Here is a 21,827-nt window from a genome sequence, read left to right as displayed (position 1 = left end):
GCTACAGTGTACTCACATATAATAAATAAATCTTTTAAAAAAAATAAATAAATAAAGATGAAAGACAGATAAGTATTGGTATGATGGAAAAAACTGACACTAACTCCTGGAGGCTGTCCTCTGACCTTGTACATTCCTATCCTCTCCCCACCCCACACAGTAAAGAAATAAGAATAGATAAACAAAACACAAAATAAATAAATGGGGGGGGGGGCGTGCAGGCCTAAGACCAGAGAGATTGCTCAGTGGTTAGCACACAAGCCTGGAGTTTAGATACCCAGAACCCACATATGTAAACGTGTCAAGGCAGTCTGTCTTTTTTTTTTTTTTTTTTTTTTTTTTGGTTCTTTTTTTCCGGAGCTGGGGACCGAACCCAGGGCCTTGCGCTTCCTAGGTAAGCGCTCTACCACTGAGCTAAATCCCCAGCCCCAAGGCAGTCTGTTTTAACTACAGTTTTGAAGGTGGGAACCTGGAGCAAGTTGACTAGCAAGTTCTGAGTTTGATGAAGAGTTCCTCAAGGTGGCCGAACTGTGAAAGACCCTGACTAAATCAGTCTCTAGACTCCACAATCATGCACACACATACATACATATACATGTATCTGCACACATGAAAAGATGTATACATGTGCATACACACACACACACACACACACACACACACACACACACACACAAACAAAAAAACAGAAAAAGAAATAAGATCCAGCTCCCCAAAAATAAAAACCAAGTCCAGGCCAGTCTGAGCAATTTGGTGGGATTTCGTCTCATGTAACAAGCAAGCTCAGCAGGTAGGAGTGCTTGCTACCAAGCTTAAGCTGAACTTAATCCTGGAACACATGCAGTAGAAAAAGGGAAACAACCCCCACAAGTCATCTTCTGAGAGATCTATGCATGCCATAGCACTTAGCCATACACAAATGCAGGGAAGTAAAGAGGAGGGGTGGAGAAGGCAGCTCAGCAGTAGAGCACTTACCTAGCATGTACAAGGCTCTGAGGTTGATCTTCAGTGAGTAGTGTAAAAAGGAAAATTTTAATAACAACCAATGACTAATACATCAATAAGTAATCATTATTTTAAGAGTTGTATTTTAAAATAATCCCTTGTAGTTGTTCAGGAAAATGATAAAATATTAATTTAGGAAGACATGTGGGCAGTTAGAGTAGTTTCGACAGGCAGTTAACATGAAGATGGGGCTCTGCAGACCTCAGGAGGCTCTGCTGTGAGTCATGAGGAGCTGGATAACAAGGAAGTGGAACGATGTGTCAAAATATTTGCCTTTCATCTAGCTCATGCCAACTGTTCTCTTCCTCTGTGGTGCTACGGATGGAGCCCAGAGCCTCACACACTTAGGCAAACACCGCACTGTGAGTTACATCCCAGCCCTGACCAGTTTTCCAAGCCAGAGAATTAAGACAACTATACAACTTAGTTCTATCACGTAACCAAAGAGCAGCTTTATTTTCCTCAAAATTACTTTTAGTAATTTAGTTATTAGCTTAGCATTTTAGAACTCCTGTACAATAATTTCTCTTGTTGAGAAGAACACTTGTTTTGTTCAGGACCGGGTCTCTGTATGCAGCTTTGGCTGGCCTTGGACTCACAGAGATCCACCAGTCTCTGCCTCTGGAGTGCTGAGGTTAAGTGCACCACCATGCACAGCCCAAAAATAGGATTTTAAAATAGTAAAGCAAAAATTCAACCGATAACCAGGCATGCATGCCTTCAATCCCAGCACTTCTGAGGCAGAGGCAAGAGGATCTCTGTGAGTTTGAGGCCAGCCAGAGCCACATGGTGAACTTTTGTTTAAAAGGAAAACAACAAACACCTTCAAATTGTTTCAAAAGGGGGTTGGGGATTTAGCTCAGTGGTAGAGCACTTGCCTAGCAAGTGCAAGGCCCTGGGTTCAGTCCCTAGCTCTGGAAAAAACAAAACAAACAAACAAACAAAAAAAACAAAAACAAAAACAAAAACAAAAAAAATGTTTCAAAAGGTTTGATTTTTTTCCTGAAAGTAAGTAGAGTGCCACGTGTAACTTGCAAAGTCTCTGAGCATTTGCCTGTGAGCCCTGAGGGACAAGCAAAATCATAGGTAATAAATATGGCTTCTGCCCTTGGAGTGACCAACACAGTACTAGAGGTAATACCCACCTTATTGGAATCCTTGCTTACTAATAAGGGTCTGAGCGTGTGATTATCAGCCAAGCCCTTCCTCAGTTTTGGGTACTTCCCTTTCCTTTGCTCCATCCCTAGTACATCAAGTAACTGAGGAACCAGACACCTGTGAAGCAGCACAGAGCAGCTGCTTCACTGCATGGTCATGGTCCGCTGTGGACGAGCTGTGCAGAGCAGGGACATGTTGCTTACTTCTAAAGCTTAACAATGCAGGGCTGGCCCTCAACCACCTGCACCTGAAGGAAAAGAAACTGCTAAACTCAGAGTGAATAGTGTTCTGTCCTACAGGCAGTAAGACATCCAATGGCTACCAATGTGCTATGCCTGTCCCTCCAGATAGATCTCTACAAGGTGACCGGGCCAAAGGCCCATCCTAGTCAACAAAAATTATCAATGCCATGCTGAAGGCACGGATTCCCAGTGAGAGCTACGTCAGCTCCCACCTATACAGTCACACTGGCCTATGCACCGCACCGTCTCTCCTTTTGCCCTATTACAGCCTCCTCCTACAGTGGTGATGCCACAGGAACAACCTCACCAGATACTGACTGGTACCATTTGTTGCATTTTCCAGCATCCAAAATTGAGTGCCAGTGTGTCTGTTCACTATAAACTGCCTAGTCTGCAGTATCGCTACAATAGCACAAAATGGACAAAGCCAAGAGGCAAATCCAAAGCTCCCACAAGCAAAGATAAGACAACGGGAATATTGAAATGCACATAACAGACCTGCCAAAGACATGGATGGCCCAAGTTCCTAAGGAATAAGGAGGCGACTGGGCACCAGTAGCCAGTGAATTATCTTGGAAAGAAGGAAAGAGCTGAGGATGTGGCTCAGTTGATAAAGTGCTTATCAAGCATCTAGGGAAGCCTGGGCTTGGTCCCCAGTACCATGGAAATCCTGTAATCGCAGCACTCTAGAGATGGAGTTCAAGGTCATCCTTGGCTACATGGTGAGGCCAGCCCAGGATGTATGACACTGTTTCAAAACAAACTAACAAAAAGGGTGAAACTGTTTCCCAGCCCTCAACTAAGATCAAATGTGACCATCAAAGCAACAGCACAGTGCCTGTGCATTCTGGGAAAAACACCACATGGCCAACTAATGCCATCCTGCTGAGAAAATCATGACAAAATGCAGCCCTGAATCTGGTAATCTACAAACTTAAGAAAATACTCAGAAAAGGATTGTGCTAGACACTGTGGGAGCCCAAACAGCAACTCCCAGACTCCGGAACCTTCCAAGCCAGAGAAAGCTTCTCCAGTAAACAAGTCACAAAGGAAAGAAAGTGACAGAGTGGCAGAGGGCAGACATTATCCCAACAGCAGTATTTCTGTGGTGGGACATGACATACACACAGGAAGGCATAAGTCAATATACATGATGAGCTACAGAAAGCCATATTCGAATCTTAACCTTACACTTAAAATGTGTACATTTTATTACACATGAATCACCCCCTTTAAAAGCTACCATGAAGCCTACAATCCCAGCACTTACAAGGTACAAGCAGGAGGATTAGGAAATCAAGGTTACCCTGACTGCACAGCAAGTTGGAGTACAGCTGGGGTACAAGAGACTTGTCTCCAAAGAAATCCACACACAAGTTAAAAAAAAAGAGGGATCTTGCAGCAGGACTAAGAGTGTGGTTTGTATGGTAAAACATTGCCTAGCATTTGTAAAACCTGAGATCAATTCCTAGTACCTGGAGAAAAAGCTACCTTTCAAAGATACAAACGACTCCCAGGTGGTAGTTGTACACACCTTTTAACCCCATTGGGGAGGCAGAGGCAGAAAGATCTCTGAGTTTGAGGCCAGCCTGCCCTACAGAGCAAATTCCAAAAGCCAACATTACACAGAAAAACCCGGTCTTAAAAAAATCAAAAAAACAAAACAGAGCAAAAAAAAAAAAAAAAAAAAAAAACCAAAAACAAAAACAAAAAAACAAACACAAAACAAACAAACAAAAAAACCCCACATGCCTTTAACTCCAGCACTTAGGAGGCAGAGGCAGGTAGATCTCTATGAGCTAAAGGTCTGCATAGTGAGTTCCAGGACAGCCAAGACTGGAGAGACCCTGTCTCAAAAACAGAGCAGCATTAATGGGGGACTGGAGAGATGGCTCTACAGTTAACAGCACTTACTGCCCTTGCAGACAACCAGGGTTCAGTTCTTGGCACTGGAATGGTAGCTCATAACTGTCTGTACCCCAGTTCCAAGGGCCCTGACCTCTTCTGACCTTTGCAGCCTCTTACATGCATGTGGTGCATGTACATACGTACGTACATACATACATACATACATACATAATACATACATACATAATACATACATACATTCAGGCACTTACACACAAAATATTTTTTTATAAAAAGATACTAATTTCACACCTGAAGCCAAATTCAAACATGGTTATTCTTGGACCTCAGGCAGCAGGAGGACGGAGCTGTATAAGTGTCCTGACAGTGTTTTTCAAGGGGGGGGGGGGGGCTCATGTTCTAGAGCCGTACACAGCCATGCATATGGGTCTCTTCAGAAGAATCAGGGAGAACCCATGGCAGGACTGGTGTGGGTGGTGGATGTTGGGGCTGTACACAGGTAAACAAGAGACTCTTGTATGACTTTCCTGCTCTGTTTGTAAAAGGTCCATGAAAACATGCTACAAGCATGTCTGCTCTCTTTACATGCTTTCTCATCTAAAGCAAAACCCCTGATATTAAAAAGTAAATTACAAAAAATCATTGTAACAAGGGCATAAAAGGTGAGGCCAGACACAAACTTGCCAGCTACTGGGACACTATGATCACTATGGCCTAAGTCTCTGCCATATGTCCCCTAGTGTCCAACTGTGACCAAGAACCCATCTTGGAGTTGGACAATGGTGGCACACACCTTTGATCCCAGCACTCAGGAAGTAGAGCAAAGTGGATCCCTATGAGTTCAAGACCAGCCTGAGCTACAGAGCAAGTTCCAGGAAGCCAGCCCTACACAGAGAAACCCTATCTCAGAAAAAAAACAAAAGCAAACAAAAAAAGAACCTATCTTGGTAGGCCTTCCTCACAAGACTCCACAAGGTCAAGGACCCAATCTTCCCATATCCTCAGGATGTCTCACAACTGTTAAGTGCTATCATTAACCTCTAAATCCGGGCACGGCTGCAGGTTGCAGGAGGAGACAGAAGTTGCTCAAGGGCCTGGCAGGCCAAACCTGGTGCCACTGCACTAGTTTTCAGCAGATCTAAGACACCAGAAGCTGGGCCTCAGACAGAGATGGGGCAAGTCCTGCTGGCATGGCCATTACACACACCAGGCCCACAGGATGGAACAGTACCTATCACTCCTCAGACTATCTACAAGTCTGCCCCATCATCTCTAGAGCCTGGTTCAGACCATGGCTCCCAAGTCCAAGTAACCTACTGTTTTTTCTGTTTAGCAGAAAACCCTGAGAGAATGCAAAGTTGTATTTGGCAAATAAGTCTCTTCTGTTAAGGGAAACTAAGTCTGGATTTCTGAACAGAACATCCCACTGTAGAGAACTGAAGTGTTGCAGACCCAGAGCCAAACTATCCCAGCTTATCTTTTCTCCCCTTAAAAGCCACTAGTTGCCCACACTTTGTTGCTAGACCTAACACCCCTTTGACTGACGGGTAAAACACTGGGATATATTCTTAACAGACTGTAGGCTCCCACCAACCAAAACCCCAGAGCAGCATCAGACAGCAACACCGTATCTACAACCTACAGCAGAACGCTGTGCTGCCTGCCTCATGTTCCCACCAATGTCCTCTGTAAAAGACCTGTCTGTCTTTCATTCTGCAACCACACAAAGTTCACGACAAACACTGCCTCCATATTGGGACATTTTACTTGGGACAACCTGAATCCTCAAGGCTGTGGGTTATTTTTTTTCCATTCATTTATTCTTGTGATATATGTAGGGGTGAAGGTATATGAGTGCCACAGGAAAACACAAGGTCAGAGGACGACTTGTAGAGCTGTTTCTTGCTTCCAGCATGTGGGGTGGAACTCAGTTCAACAGGCTTGGCAACATGTTCTTTTAGCTACTGATCAACTCACTGGCCTAAGAGCTATGTTGTGTGTGAGAAAGCTGAGACCACACACAAAGCAGACAGAAAGACAGACCTTACCTCCTGAGCAATGGACCTACAGGTTCTCCTGCTCTCAAAATCAACCCATAGGGACTGCTTCAGGAAGGGCTCTGGGTTCTTGTTTCTTTAATCAATGCTGTCTAGTCAGGTATTTCCCTTTCTGAGGTCCAGAGAAAACTCAGGAAATTAGTTCTGACTAGGTATCATCTTGGCCTTCCACCTTCTCCACAAATAACTCTAGGCTGGGGGCAGGGCTCTCTCCTTCCATCAGATCCCCAAGCATACCATCACCATAACCCCTCCCCAATCTGGAACACTCATCAATTGTCCTGCTACCCAATAAATGCCCATCTGCTTCAAAAAGGGCCCTCCCATACTCTTCTGAAGGTGCCCCCTCCCCTCAGGCTCTTCTGAAGTCCCTCCCTCCCCTCAGGCTCTTCTGAAGGTGCCCCCTCCCCTCAGGCTCTTCTGAAGTCCCTCCCTCCCCTCAGGCTCTTCTGAAGTCCCTCCCTCCCCTCAGGCTCTTCTGAAGGTGCCCCCCTCCCCTCAGGCTCTTCTGAAGTTCCTCCCTCCCTCTATGTGCTGTCTTCCATCTTATGAGGACCTGAACCAATCAGGTGTCCCACTACCCCAAAGTGTCCCACTATTTCCATGAACTCTCCTACTTTACTTTTTTTTTTTTTTTTTTTTTTTTGGTTCTTTTTTTCGGAGCTGGGGACCGAACCCAGGGCCTTGCGCTTCCTAGGCAAGCGCTCTACCACTGAGCTAAATCCCCAGCCCCCCTACTTTACTCTTACAACATATCTTTAGATTATTTATAAAAATAGATCTAGAGCCAGATACACTGGTACCTACCTATGATCCCAGAACATAAGGGGCTGAGGCAGGAGAAGCTGGAGTTCCAGGACGGCCTGGCCTACACATGATGCCGTCTCAACCAAATAGGGAAGAAGGAGAGGGGAGGAAGAGATCTAAAGTTTGGACAATGAGTCATTCGATGAACAACAGGGGAATGGCACTATCAGCTTGCTGAAAAACCTAGTCATGGGAAGCTCTGCTGTTAAAACCAGGAGGGGCAAGCTAGATCTCTACACAGCACAGCACGCATGAGGAATACAAATACATTCTAAAGCTACTGTTTCTCACATATCTATAATCTCAGTGTCTGAGAAGTGGAGGCAGGAAGATCAGGAGTTCAGGGCTAGCCTGCGCATTTAAAACCCTATCTAGGGGCTGGGGATTTAGCTCAGTGGTAGAGCGCTTACCTAGGAAGCACAAGGCCCTGGGTTCGGTCCCCAGCTCCGAAAAAAAGAACCAAAAAATAAAATAAAATAAAATAAAATAAAATAAAATAAAAATAAAACCCTATCTATTAAAAAAAAACCATATTTGTAGCCAGGCGGTGGTGATATATACCTTTTATCCCAGCACTTGGGAGGCAAAAGCAGGAGGATCTCTGAGTTTGAGGCCAGCCTGGTCTACAGAGTGAGTTCCAGTCACAGCTACACAGAGAAACTCTCCATTTAGTTTTTGCGGGAAAATGTTAGTTTCCAATCCTCAAAATCCCTACTTGGCCAGACAGGAAGCTCATAGATGTTCCTGGAGATTTTGTCTTGTCCCAAGAGATCACACAGCAGCACCACAGAACAAGAATCCTCAAACAGTAAAGCCTGACCAATGGCCACACTAAGGCCAAATGTACAACTCCACCCTCACTCACAGGTAGGTAGGCAGTCTAAAGAAATGCCAGAAATACACCAGACACATGGCAGCCATGAGTATCATGATAGCACCTTTCATCCCAAGGCTACCACAGACTTGACAGATAAACTAATACAAAGGACAAGGAATAACAGAACTAATTAATTAAGCCCAGCCAAGGGCACCACCATATTCTCGTGGAGCTGATCTTTCCTCAGCATGTAGACCTAGCAGACACTATCCGGTGCATATCCTGGGTGGGCCTGTCAGACCTCAGACACAGATCAGAGCATGACTTGAAAGAAGAGTCACTCAGAAATGCTGGGAAGAGAGCATATTCTGCAATGGTCAGAATAGCTCTGCAGAAATTAAAGACAACTTTCCTAGACTGAAATGGAAAAATGACAAAGCTAAGCCACAAAGACAAAGTTGGTTCCACAACCTGAGCACAGCACAGAGGCAGCTGGAGCCCAGGCTCCTATTCCCCCACCTTCCCCAACGGCTAGAGACACCAGTCCCAGGCCTAGTGAGAGTCCTCATTCTACTCCATGCAGCAAGGCTACTTTGAGTGGACAATGCTTCTTGGCTGCATTGCCTTCTTGGCCAACTCTTCAGTCCCTGTCTTCATCTGTCACGTGGGTGTCATCTTGCAATACCCAAGAAGCTATTGTGCCACAGGAAATGTAGTGAGAGAGGAAGGAGTGCTCAACATGACTCCATGAACCACCTACTCTAAAAGGCCTGGTGAGGCAGCCTGACCCATGGGACTTACAGGCTAAACCATTACCCGCTGACCCTAGAATTGACAGCTCCCAAAAGGTAGGAAGAAATGAACCGGACTCTCTAGCCCTATAAATCCAGGCCTGTGCCAGGATGAGACAAGCATGAGAGACCAACCCCACTCTCATTCCAACCCCCCTGGCAGTTCAGTCCACAGTCACTGGACAATGTCCTTTGCTAACGTTCATGAAAGGTCTGCAGAGCCTCGTCATGGTAGATATGCAATGGTTATTTTTACAAATTTTGTATAAATTTAGAATCACAAAAACAATCCCTACTCTTTCACAACCAAAGCTTTTTTAGGAAGGAAGTGAGAGCACTGGCTGGCTTTGGCCTGGCCTACAGCTGTCAAGATGAGAGCACAGGGGTCGTGCAAACTTTGCTTTAGGCACAAGCAGGCAGTCTCAGGGAAGGAACCACAAGTGACCTTTACTAAACACTGGTTCCCGATCCGTTAGCCAAACACAGTTAACTCCAGCTGTACAAGAGGTACCATTAAAGGTGAGACAAACGGCCTTTCCTCAGCTGTCCCAGAGCCTCAGCTTTCTTTAGGTTCCCAAGATTTGTGGCTTCTGCCAGGAGCTACACAGTCCATAGCAAAGTAAAAGCTGGCCATGCTTAGAGCAGTGTAAGTGAACAGCTGACTTCAGCCTCCAGACTCCATTCAGCAACAGCAAGTCTTGTTAGTATCTACCTGCTGAGCAAGTTTTACCACAGAGGACTCTACGTTTATTAGGAATTCATGCAGGAAATGGGAAGTGTCTAGGCCCAGAGAAAGACAGGGAAAGCAACAGCACCAATCGCCTGCTGCTTCCATTCTCCACACCAGCAGGGTGGCCCTCAATTGCAGGCCTAGAAGGTGCTCAGCAGGTACCTTAACAGCAGCAGCCACTTGGGGGGCTGGGGGGACTCTCACCTCTAAGGGAAGCCTGAAGTCCATTATTCATGACAGGTTCCTTCTCTCACTAGATCACATTTAACAAGCAAGCACCAGAAACATACCACACACTTCAAGAACATTATCTTATAATCCAGGATTTCCAGTACACACAAGATGAGCCCAGTGCTTTTGTACAAAAGTGTTTGTTCTAGTCAACATTATGTTGCAACAGAAGAGAACTGTTCAAAAGCTGCTCAAGAGTGGGAGGGGGGGGCTGGGGATTTAGCTCAGTGGTAGAGCGCTTACCTAGGAAGCGCAAGGCCCTGGGTTCGGTCCCCAGCTCCAAAAAAAAAAAAAAAAAAAAAAAAAAAGAGTGGGAGGGGAAGCTGTGGATAGGTCTCCTCACGCTTATGTCTGTCTGCCACGGAGACAACAGCAGAATCAGACAAGTGGTCAATCCTCTGCTATATGCGGCTTCTTTTCCCCCAACACCACCACCACTTTGCTGATCATCTGATGATCAAAACCACAGCTCTGGCAAGAGCCAAGAAAAGGGGAGCTGCTGTAGAACCGATGGACGAGCCTCGATCACCCGTGAGTGAGACGTCCTCAAGGAATCAGCCTGCTCCTAGCCCTTCTGACGTTTTATTTGGTTGGCTTCCTCTCCCAGTCTAGGCTCTTCCTCATCACCTTGCTCAACACCACTCTGCAGTCCCTTAACTGGTTTTACTGTGCTGAAAAACTTGCGTGATAAAACCAAACCTACCCCATCACATCCACCCACGATCCTGTCCGAGCACTGGGGCCAAGGGTGAACAGCTGTTAGACCAAGTCAGAGAATCCATAAACCCTGATTCCTCCAGACAAAAGACAAAAGAGGAGTGAAAAGAGAAAAGCTGCTAAATTCAATCAGTGTTTATTTTGTCTGAAGAAAGGTGACTCAGCTATTGATTAAGTGATAAAGATCCTTGATCCAAAAATGGGCTCTGAGTATCAGAAGGTCTGAACTGCACCAGAAGCTGTGCTCACATTGTTCCACATTTGCTGATCATGAGCTGAGACCACTCCCTCTGCCCTTCCAAGCCCATGCCTAACCTGTCCTGGCTGCGTGTAACTAGTAAGTCTAGAGTGCTGTCTTTACCACTGGGAGAGGCCAGCACTAGGATCGCGCATTCAGATTCTAACAGTTTCTGGGGTGGCCTCACTTATGACACTAATAGTGCTTTTCCCCCTCTCTCAGACACAGGATCACACCCTTATGCTGATCTTAAAGCACTGTCATTTTCTGTCAAGAGCAAGTACACAAGGTGCCAGGTTGCAGCTGGCACTTTCTACAACTAACCTTTAGCCAGATAATTCATCTTCCATGATCCACTGTGACCCCCTCCATACAGCTACCTCTGCAGATCCCAGAGCAGACTCAGCACATGCTCCCAACAGACCTCTTGTTCTCTGTGCATAACTGCTCCATACGAAGAACTCCAGCATTCACCAATGCAGATACTTATGAGGAATTTTTCCAAACCAGTAAGTAGTTCAGCCCTTCTGAAAAACTGTTACATACAGACACCAGCCAAGAGCCCTAGGGACCCTACCTACCTGATGTACCTTAGCACAAGTCTAAACCATGCCAGTACCCAGACCGGGGACAGGCACATCCCACTCACATCCATCCTTCCTCAGCACAGACCAAGAACTCAGAATGTTTCTCAAAATTAACCAGGAAAGCAAAGAAAGAAAGAGACATATAATAGCCGCCAGCAACAGTGCTCACAGCTTGGGAGCTAGAGGCTCACTACCATCACTGCACTGAGACAGTGGAAGTTTGATCACCAAAAGTACCAAGTGAAAGACATCTGTTTGGAGGGTCTGCCAAGCGACCCCCACTTTGTTTTCTGAATTTGGAAAGAACAGGAAGCGTCAACAAAGCTCATGGACACCTCACAGTGAGTACATGATCATGTTTATACAGGGTTGCAGGTTCAAATTAAACCAGTAGTCTTATGAGGCTATAATACCAGCAGTGGAAATGTGTTAACAAAACATTTCAAAAAGGCAAAAAGCTTAGATGTCAGATACAAATTCAGGATTGAACCTGGACACCAAAACCATTATCAAACTCAAGCCTGAACTATTATTAACTCTTATGATTGAAGTATTTTTAAAATTGTATTTATATATATTGATGTTTTGTCTGTACATCAGGTGTGAATTACTGGCAGGTATAAGTATCCACATGGCTGCTGGGAGTTGAACCTGGGTCCTCTGTAAGGGCAATCAGCACTCAACCGCTAAGCCATCTCTCCAGTCCTAAAGTTGGGTTTTTTGTTGTTTTTGTTTTTTTAAAGATTTATTTATTAAGTACAGAGCGTTCTACCTGCATGCCAGAAGAGGACACCAGATCTCATTACAGATAGCTGTGAGCCACCATGTGGCTGCTGGGAATTGAACTCATTCATGACTTCTGGAAGAGCAGTCAGTGCTCTCAACCTCTCAGCCATCTCTCCAGTTCTCTGAAGTATTTTAAAAATTCAGTTATTCATTATTATGGAGGGAACATGCATGCAACAGGGCACATGTAATGGCTCAAGGACAGCTCTGTGAAGTCGGTTCAGTCCATCCACTGTTACATGGGTTTTGGGATTGAACTCAGGCCCTCAGCCTCTCTGGGCTTTTACCCTCTAAGCCATTTCATTGGTCCCATGATTGAAGTACTTAACAGTTGTGTTCAAATACCGACTGTTTCAACCAACCTATGTGTTATACTGAATTTAGGGCTAAACGCTGCACTGGCCAATTAGTGCTAAAACAGTCCATCAAATATCCACATCCAAATGGAATCAGGTGGTGACCAGGAGTCACTGACTTGTATGCACCAAGCTGGCGTAACCATACCCTGAGGTGTCCAGGATGTTTTCACAAGTATAGGATACCCACTTGATGGCCTTCATTCCACAGCAATGCATTCCAGAGCACAGATCTGCCTGGCAAAGGCTCTCTGACCTCTCCGCCTGCAGTATGTCATGTGTGGTATTATCCTAGTTGCCCGTCTCGCCCCGAAGGTGGAAGGGTCAAGGCTGCCTCATAGCACACCACAAGCATATAGCTTTATTTTACCTACATTCCTCGCAGTAACACGTTTCAGGCAGGCACAGAAGGCAAGAGGAAATGGTGACTGCTCCTGTCAAACAGCCCAGACAGGGGACCCAGGAACCCACCACAGCCTTCCCACTAACCCCACACCACCAGTCAACCACCATGAGGGCTGTCACACAGCTTCTACCCAAAGGCACACACCATGTACCTGGCTACAACATAGCAGCCAGGCTGTCTGTCCAAACAGACATCAGAGAAATAATTTCCAAGATGCAGTAAACTCCATTTTAGGTAGCACAGGAGAAGAAAATGGACCAAAAATGTTCTAATCAAAAAAAGGAAGGGGGGTTGGGGATTTAGCTCAGTGGTAGAGCGCTTGCCTAGGAAGCGCAAGGCCCTGGGTTCAGTCCCCAGCTCCAAAAAAAAAGAACCAAAAAAAAAAAAAAAAGGGAAGGACAGAGCCTAAAGAGATGGTGGTGGTTAAGGGTTCTTGCTGTTCTTACAGAGGACCAGAGTTCTGTTTCTAGCAACCATTAGCAGCTCCAGGGGGATTAAATGCCTCTTCTGTCTTCTACTGGTACTTAAATGGGGAAATGGGTACACACATAAGACAGACAGACAGGCAGAGACATACACATTAAATCCTTAAAAAAAAAAAAAAGTATTATATTTTCAATTACCTTTATAAACAAGGAGATCTCATAGCATCTCCAGAAGTGTTGGGCAGGAGGACCAAAGTTTCAATGGCTTTGTTTGTTTGTTTGTTTGAGACAGGGTTTCTCTGTGTAGTCCTGACTGTCCTGGAACTTGCTCTCTAGACTAGGCTGGCCTCCAACTCACAAAGATCCACTTGCCTCTGCCTCCCATGTGCTGGCATTAAAAGGGTGTTTACCACCATGCCTGGCAATATTAACATATTTAAAAAAGAATAAAGCTGGGTGTCTGTATGTACCTTTGATCCTGGCATTCTGAGGCAGGCAAATATCTGAATTCAAGGCCAGCCTGATCTACAAAGAGAGTTCTAGGCCAGCTAGGGCTACAATAGTATGAACCTATCTTAAGGGGTTGGGGATTTAGCTCAGTAGCAGAGCGCTTGCCTAGCAAGTGCAAGGCCCTGGGGTTCAATCCTCAGCTTGGGGAAAAAAAAGAAAAGAACCTATCTCAAAAAATAACCAGTTTTTATTAGCATATATTAATAATACATAATGATGAGTTTCACCAACACCTTCATACACGTTATATAACGTAATCTGATCAGATTCACCCCCTTGTTACCCTCTCTTGCCTACCTCCCCAAGTTTGTCATTCTCTTTTTATTATAGATTCTTTTTTTTTTAAGATTTATTTATTTCATGTATGGGAGTACCCTGTAGCTGTCTTCAGACACAGCAGAAGAGGGCAGAGATGGTTGTGAGCCATCATGTGGTTGCTAGGAATTGAACTCAAGACCTCTGAAAGAGCAGACAGTGCTCTAAACCACTGAGCCATCTCTCCAGCCCCCTATTACAGATTCTTATTAAACTTATACTTCAAATTTTTATTTTAGCTGGGTAGTGGTGGCACAGGCCTTTAATTCCAGCACATGGGAGACAAAGGCAGGCAATCTCTGTGAGTTTAAAGCTAACCTGGTCTACAGAGCTAGTTCCAGGATAGCTATGGCTACACAAAGAAACCCTGTCTCAAAAAGAATCCAGAATTTAAGAGTGTGTGTGTGTGTGTGTGTGTGTGTGTGTGTGTGTAGTGTGTATACACACGCATGTGCTCATGTAGGAGTCATAGTGTACATGTTGAGGTCAGTGGACAACTTATAGTTCAGATTTCTGCCTTATCCACCCGGGATCCACCTTAAGTCATCAGGCTTAGCAGAAAATGCCTCTTCCCAGTGAACTACATTTCCATCCTTTTTGTGAGGGTGATTTGTTGTTTGAGTGCTAGCATTAAAGGGCATATGCCACAATGCACTGCTAAATGCTTAACACACATGCTTAGAATTTCATACTGACTTTCATAAATATACATATACACACATATACACTTATGAATATATACACACATGTTATGTATATGTGTGTAGATATATGTGTGTCTGTATGTATGTGTGTCTGTCTGTATGTCTGCATGTGTGTGTGTGTGTGTGTCTGTCTGTCTGTCTGTATATTTTGGGGAGAGAGTGCTTTTGAGGCAGGATCTCTCACATGGCCCTGGCTGTCCTGGAACTATGTAGACCAGACAAGCCTTAAACTTGCAGAGATACACCTGGCTCCTCTTGAGTGCTAGGATTAAAGGTGGGTTCCACACCTCCAGCCTAACTTTCACATAAGGTTTTTACAATCCCAGATAAGGTAGGTGGACTGTGGGATGGGTCTAGGTAGTTTGGGCTACAGAGTAAGTCATGTGTCAAAGCAGAAAACAACAACAATGACAACCAAAAAAACAAAAAAACAAAAAACAAAAAACAAACAAACAAAAAAACCTCGTGGAATTTTTGCTTAGTATTTTTGTTTGTTTTTGTTTTTGTTTTTCAAGACAGAGTTGTTCTATGTAGCCCTGGCAGTCCTGGAACTCACTATATAGACAGATTGGTCTCAAACTGGCCTCAAACCATCCACCAAATGGAAGGCAGAGACTGGCAGATCTTTGAGTTGGAGGTCAGTCTGATCTACAGATCAAGTTTCAGGCCAGCCAATGTTACACAGTGGGACCCTGTCTCAAAAAACAAATAAACAAAAATAGGAACTTGACAGGTGCTATGTGGCATGCATGCCTGCGATCCCAGAACACGGAATGGGTCAGAAGCTCAAGGTCATGCTCAACTACATTTGAGCCCACCCCAGTTACATTAGATCCTCCTCAAAAGTAACAAAATAAATGTAAAGAACACACCAACTGGTGCCCAATACCAAATGATCGGCCCTGGAAACATAATGCATTCAAGTAACATTACCCAAACTGAGCAGGTTGTATTTTATGTATTTAAGGATACAGATCTCTCTCTCTCTCTCTCTCTCTCTCTCTCTCTCTCTCTCTCTCACACACACACACACACACACACACACACACACACACACACACACACACACACACAACAATCCAAGAAGTAGAGGCCATGGAAGAGAGCAAAGGGAGTACTAGGGGACTTGGGGGAAATGATGTAATTATATTATAATATAAAAAATAAAGCTGGGGGGCTGGGGATTTAGCTCAGTGGTAGAGCGCTTGCCTACCAAGCGCAAGGTCCTGGGTTCGGTCCTCAGCTCCAAAAGAGAGAGAGAGAGAGAGAGAGAGAGAGAGAGAGAGAGAGAGAAAACGAACTAAAGCTGGGAAATATAGTGCAGAGGCTACTCACTTGTCTTGACATGCATAAGGCAATATCCATCCCGAAAGAGAGAGAGAGAGAGAGAGAGAGAGAGAGAGAGAGAGAGAACCTTTGCTACTTAATTTACTATTATGTGATCTGAAGTTCCTTGAGCTCTGTATTCCTCAGGAATAAGGATAATGTTAGTGCTAACTGCTGTACGTGCTTCTAATAATCTAGAACAAATAATTGCTCAAAATTATCATCCCCTGAGATAAGAGTTGTTATTGACAGACTGACTGTACCTGGGGCAAACAGGAAGGTAGATTCTATGGAGAACATGCAGCACCCATTTCCTCATTGTCACTCTTTAGATGGCACCATCAGAGGCGCTGGGAGGCGACGGGACAATATGTCCACTCAAATGTCCCCTTACTCACTCAACGGCAGTGAACTAACACTTTGGAGCACCTGTTGCTTGTAAGAGCCCACTTCAGACAACTGACCTTATATGTTTCTTTTACTGAAATAGCAGATGCCACAAGCCATAAACAAGAAATGAAGGTGGGAGAGAGGATGGGTGACAGCAAGGATCAGGCTCTCCGCAGGAGCGGTCAGCAGTTCCCCATCCCTGAGGAACCCATTCAGGAGTTGTCCCTTCAACATCTCTGACGATATGGAGCCTAGTCCCCCAGGTGTGTGCGGAGACCCACAGAACCACTGAACCAGATGTGCAAAGGCCAATCCAAAAGAGCATAACCCAAAAGCTTGTCCAACTCTCAAGAGGTGCCCCAACTCGGCCGCAGAGTCTCGGAAGAGCAAGGGGGACTGCGTGCCACCGCCCTCGCGTCCCCGCGGGGCCCACCGGCCGCACTAAGCGCAGACCGCCCCGGCTGCCTCGCCGGCGCGAGCGATCAGAAGGCGCGCTCCGACTCCGCTGTGGCCCTCGGACCTGAGGCCACGCGGGCACCAAGTTCCGCGCGCGCCCCAAAGGGATGCGCGGCTCGCCCAGCGAGGCGAGAATGCCGGAGTCCCTCGCGCGCGACCGCGGACCTCGTTCGAGCCCCACGGCGCCCAGTCCCTCCCGCGGCCGTCCACAATCCCGGCGGCCTAGCGCCACGACTCTCCAGCCCGGGCCCTGCCGCGGCCTAGGTGTCACACGGGCCTTCCCGAGACCCGTCCCCGCGCGCCCACGCCGCCACAGCCCACTCACCGGAACGCGGTCCCCGCGGCGCCACCGACCCCCACGGCCGCCCCGCCCCCGCCTGCGGCCAGCAACCCTCTGACACCCAAGCGGAAGTGCGGCCCGCGCCTCTCCGACCCACAGCCCGCCGCGCCGCTCGCCGCGCCCCGCGCCGCCCGTCAGCCGCCGCCTCGCCAATCAGCGCTCGGCCCGCAGGCCGCGCCGGGGGCGGAGCCATGCGGATCACGTTCTCCGCACAGCTTCTTCCTCCACCCTATCAGAGTCCGGCTCACACAGGGGAGTGGCGGCGCACCCAGCCAATCACCGCTTGGAAAAGGTGGGTTTATGCAGATACTATAGCTAGAAGGAAGGGGAGGCAGGAGGAAGGGGAGTGACCTTGGGAGAGGCTAGTTTACAAACAGTGAGTCAGGTGGCTGGGCGTAGACGATCCCAGGCTGGCGCTGGGCTAGACCTATCCTTCGGCTCCCGACCCTGCAGACGCTTCTTACGGTTGCTGGGGTTTGGACAAAAGGCAAATGTCGCCGCTGGCCTTTGCGCGCCAATCTTGGCTTTAATATACCCTGGGGCTAGTTTACCCCTCCAGTTGCCTCCCTGGCCGGTTCATCCTGTTTAACACCCTTAGGCGCCCTGTGGTCTGCAGTGGCTCCTGGTTAAACTGGGGATCGCTGGGGACACGACACCCCTGCAGCTTGTTTGGCCTTAGGAAAGCTAATTGACCTCTCTGAACACTCAGTTTACTCTGTAGCCAGGGCTCCCCAGCCTCCTCATCACATTTGAATGAGGGTCTGGTTTGAAACAGGCTGAGTGACATGAACCAAGATGGCTACTTGACTTGCATTAGACTTTGCAGGACACAGGAATTGCAAAAGTATGGGGCATGTGGTTCAGTCCTAGACAGGAGATTCAGCCCAATGTCAAACCAGAGGGAAGCAAGACAGATGTCTCCTGTCTTTTACGAACCTACCCAGAAGCAAGTGAAGTGAGAGCAACTGTAGGTGTCTGGTCCTTTGAGGGCAGGAAACCAAGGAGGAAGCAAGACCCCCAGGTCACCCAAAGCCAGCTGCACCTGACATCTGTCCTAGGCTTTCCAGTTCTTGAGTAACTACTTGGGGTTCTTTGCTAAGCCAGTCTGAGGTTTTGGCAAAGGGGTTCTGAATCTCTGAAATCGGTAACATATGACCCATGACCCTTCAGCACATAATGAAGGATTCTGCCCCCAAGGCCACACTACTTCCTCCAGTAAGGTGGTGCTCACACACAGGTCTCCCCGGCTGCCTCTGTGGCCCACTCTGCAGATGCTCATGCCCTCTGCAAACATGGAGTCAGTGCATGAGCTTCTGTGGCCCAGCAGACCCTGTCTGCCTCTCTGGCTCCCACCCCGGGGACAGCCTGGCTTTCTGGTGGCCCCTTCTCAATGGCGCAGGGGAGACGTGCTGGGACTGGAAAAGAGCCCCCTGCATGCTCTGCTCCTAAAGAGAGAGACAGAGGGAGGCGGGCCAGGCTTCCGAAACAAAGGCGTTGCCATGGTTACCTCTGAAGAAAGCAACTCCAGTCCGCTGAGGGCTGATGGAAGGGTGCGGCAGCTGGCCCCCCAGCCAGGACAAGGACGGCTAGCCGGTTGCCACGGAGATAGTCAGGTTGACCAGGTTCAGCAGTTTTTCTGGGGACCTGGCCAAGACCAGCTCAGAGTCCCTCAAACCCACCACCACCCACACCCTCACCTAAATCTCCAAGATCAGCCCCTATGCAAGGGACAAGCCTCAGAAGGACACAGCTTACTACCTGCTTTTTGACTTTGAGCTAAAGGGCCCTGCCATCTGGGCAGGATAACCACCCAAGCTGAGTGGAGTAGGTGGGCTAACCTAGGGTGGTCCCTGGGGCTGGGGTGGCATTCCAACCTCCTGTCTTCCAGCTCTGTCATGGGGATGAGGATAGCCTTGAGTTCCTCACCTCCTGCTTTTACCTCTCAGTGCTGAGCTGACAGATGCCCAGCATCACGCCTGGCTCTCTGCCCCTTTTAGGGGCTGCCATGCCTTTCAGCAGGTGGCAGGACTTTCTCAGGTGCAGGACTGGGTGGCTCAGCATCTCCGTCAGTAGGGGAGGGGGCTTCCTCCATCTTCGCCGAGGGGCAGTGTTCTCTAGGATGGACTAGTAGGGTGTAGAAAGAGGCAGAATTGGTTCTGCATCTTGCCATGACAGATAGTGATAGTTGAAATGACCCCCACGTGTTCCATGATGTCCCTTCTGGTTCTCCCATTTCAGCAGCCGACCAGGGAGATGTGCGTCATTGCTCCCACTTTACAGATGTCAGACATGGAACTCAACCCAGTTAATGCCTCCTGGGGACAAGGCACAGAGAGGTCTGATGGGTCAACAGTCTGGCCATGCCCAGACCCCAGACCAGGATCTGTCCTGAGCTTCCCGAAGGGGTTATGGCTGAGGGTCACAAGATCAGATTCCACATCACAGGACCCCAGAGTAGCTTCAGCTTTGAGTGCTCTCAGCATCTGAGAAGTGCCAAATGACTGTTTGGAGAGTGTGTTCTTTCCTGCTCAGCTCCTGGGACACAATGGGATGCCATGAAGGTGCTGCCCCACCCCACATGGTGTAAATAGAAGATACATCCAGTCCCAAGTACTGAATGGAGGTGGGGGATCACAGGATAAATCCTGGAGACCAAGCCAACTCTGAGGGCTTAGAATGGAGGGCAGAGGCTCCCTGACAGAATCCCTCTGTCTGTCTTGACTACCCCTTCCCCATGGGCAGGCCATCTGCCTGTGTCTCGCAAGGCCCACGCAAGGCCTCCCTTGACCACAGCTGATGCTGTGGGTGGACACAGCCAGATAGCAACACAGACCCCACCATCCTGTTCCCCATCCTCACCCCTGAAGGACACATAGCAGAGGTTATCGTTCCCCATTCCAGAAGGGAAACTAAGGCTTAAGAGCAGCAGCAGCTCGCCCAGGGCCAGGCTGCCAGCCACCCACCCTCTGCCCTTCACCCACTTCACTCTTACCTCTTTGCCAGAGTGCTATCTCTTCATCTCAGCCAGTTTGTAGGCCAGCTGGGCCAGGGCACAGCATCCAGGAACTCGGGTGCCTTGCATGTGGCCCCACCTGGCCCCTGCTGCTGAAGCCAGCCCGAGGCCATCTCCACCCCACATCCCCAGTCCCCTGGCAGAGCACACTTCCAGCTCCCTTCTCAGCCATGCCATGGAATCTTCCGTGGGGACAGGAAGTAGGCTGCCAGTGGGCAGCCTGGCCACAGAGGCCTGGACCAGCTCACGTGGCTCGGCTGATTCTTCCCAGCCAACTTTCAAGTCTCCTCTGCAACGTGACGACGCTGGCTTCCCTGTCGGGGAGGGTGGGTATTTTTAGGTTGAACCCGCCTCGTGAAGAGACAAGTTATCAATAGCAGCAGAAAAGGGCTTTTTCTTATTCTTCTTCCCCCTGTGGCTTTGGGACACGAACAAGCTGCACCCATTAAACTCTGCCAAGAGGAAGCAGGAAACGCGGCATTCCCCAATAAACTTTTCACCCCAAAAGTTCTCTCCATTCGACAGCAAGGTCCAAGTCGTCCCAGGCCAACCCCAGCATTCCTTCCTCTCCAAGAAAGCTACCCTATCCACCTACCTAGTGACAAGGTGACAGGCCCTGCAGAGGTCAAGGAGTGAGGATCCAGAGGAGGTGGGAAAGGAGGCCCTACAGACTCCCTTCCCTAGAGTGGATTGGGTCAGCTAAATGCCCAGCTACTCAAGATGAGCGATCACAAGGAACCCTGCCTACCTGAAGTCAGGAGGCCTCGGTGCTCAGCTATCTACTGCTTCCTGAGATCAGAGGGATGTGTGAAAAGCCAGTCAAAGCCAGCACGCTTCTTCCTCCCCCACAAGGCTGACCAGAGTGTGTGGAGGCGCCTGTGAGCAAAGGACCCAGCACGTACGGACGGACAGACGCTGAGATTTTCTTACAGGACACTAGAATGGCATCCTGCCTTGCTGAAGGAAACATTTGAGCCGACTTGGCTGCCTGCCCTTCAGGATTGGTTAGCAAGCACTCTGTTTCTGAGGAAGCCCAGAATAACAAAGGCTTCAGCAAAAAGAAGCGTGTTTGTCTCCCCTGTGACAGGAGCCCAAGCAGCCCTGCCTGGCTCCTGCCTCGCTGTACCACTCAGCTAGGGTTCCTTCCAGTCTCATGTCACATCATGGCTCAAAAGCAGTGGCTGGTGCTCTCTCTAGCCACCACATACATCTCTAACCAGAAAGGAAGGACGAAAGGACGGAGGAGGGATGGCAATGCTACCCCCGTCCCCAAGATGAATGCCCGGCCAATGAACCAGTGTGTCCCTTTTCCCAGCTGTGCCCTGGCTGGTGGAAAGTGGGTCTCTCTCTCTTTTCCCAGCACCCACTTCTCCGCTCACATCTCACTGGCCAGGACACCATCCCCTGCTACTTTGACCAGGCTGAAGCATTCTAGCTCAGGGCATCACTGGCCTACATAAAACAGACTCAGGAGGGATTGTTACAGTGGTTGATTGTCTGATAGGCCTACCCACCCAGGCCCCAGGGGCTGGGACTTCACACGCACGCATG

At 48.0% G+C, this 21,827-nt stretch overlaps 1 protein-coding gene across 3 annotated transcripts in view; it reads right to left on the bottom strand.

Annotated features, from left to right (window-relative positions):
* Nucleotides 1-17,319, bottom strand: part of Osbpl2 (oxysterol binding protein-like 2) — a 45,077-nt gene extending 27,758 nt beyond the window's left edge. For 2 of the 3 annotated variants that reach the window (XM_087651181.1, XM_087651180.1), the window contains exon 1: nt 17,249-17,319. The gene's annotated coding sequence lies outside the window, so the exon portion shown is untranslated. 3 annotated transcript variants of the gene reach the window in all.
* Nucleotides 17,320-21,827: the final 4,508 nt, after the last annotated feature.

This window comes from Rattus norvegicus, chromosome 3, assembly GCF_021556685.1.
Source record: "Rattus norvegicus strain SHRSP/BbbUtx chromosome 3, alternate assembly SHRSP_T2T, whole genome shotgun sequence".
NCBI lineage: Eukaryota > Metazoa > Chordata > Mammalia > Rodentia > Muridae > Rattus > Rattus norvegicus.
Note: the sequence above shows the minus strand (reverse complement) of the source record. Positions and strands in the feature narration are given on the sequence as shown.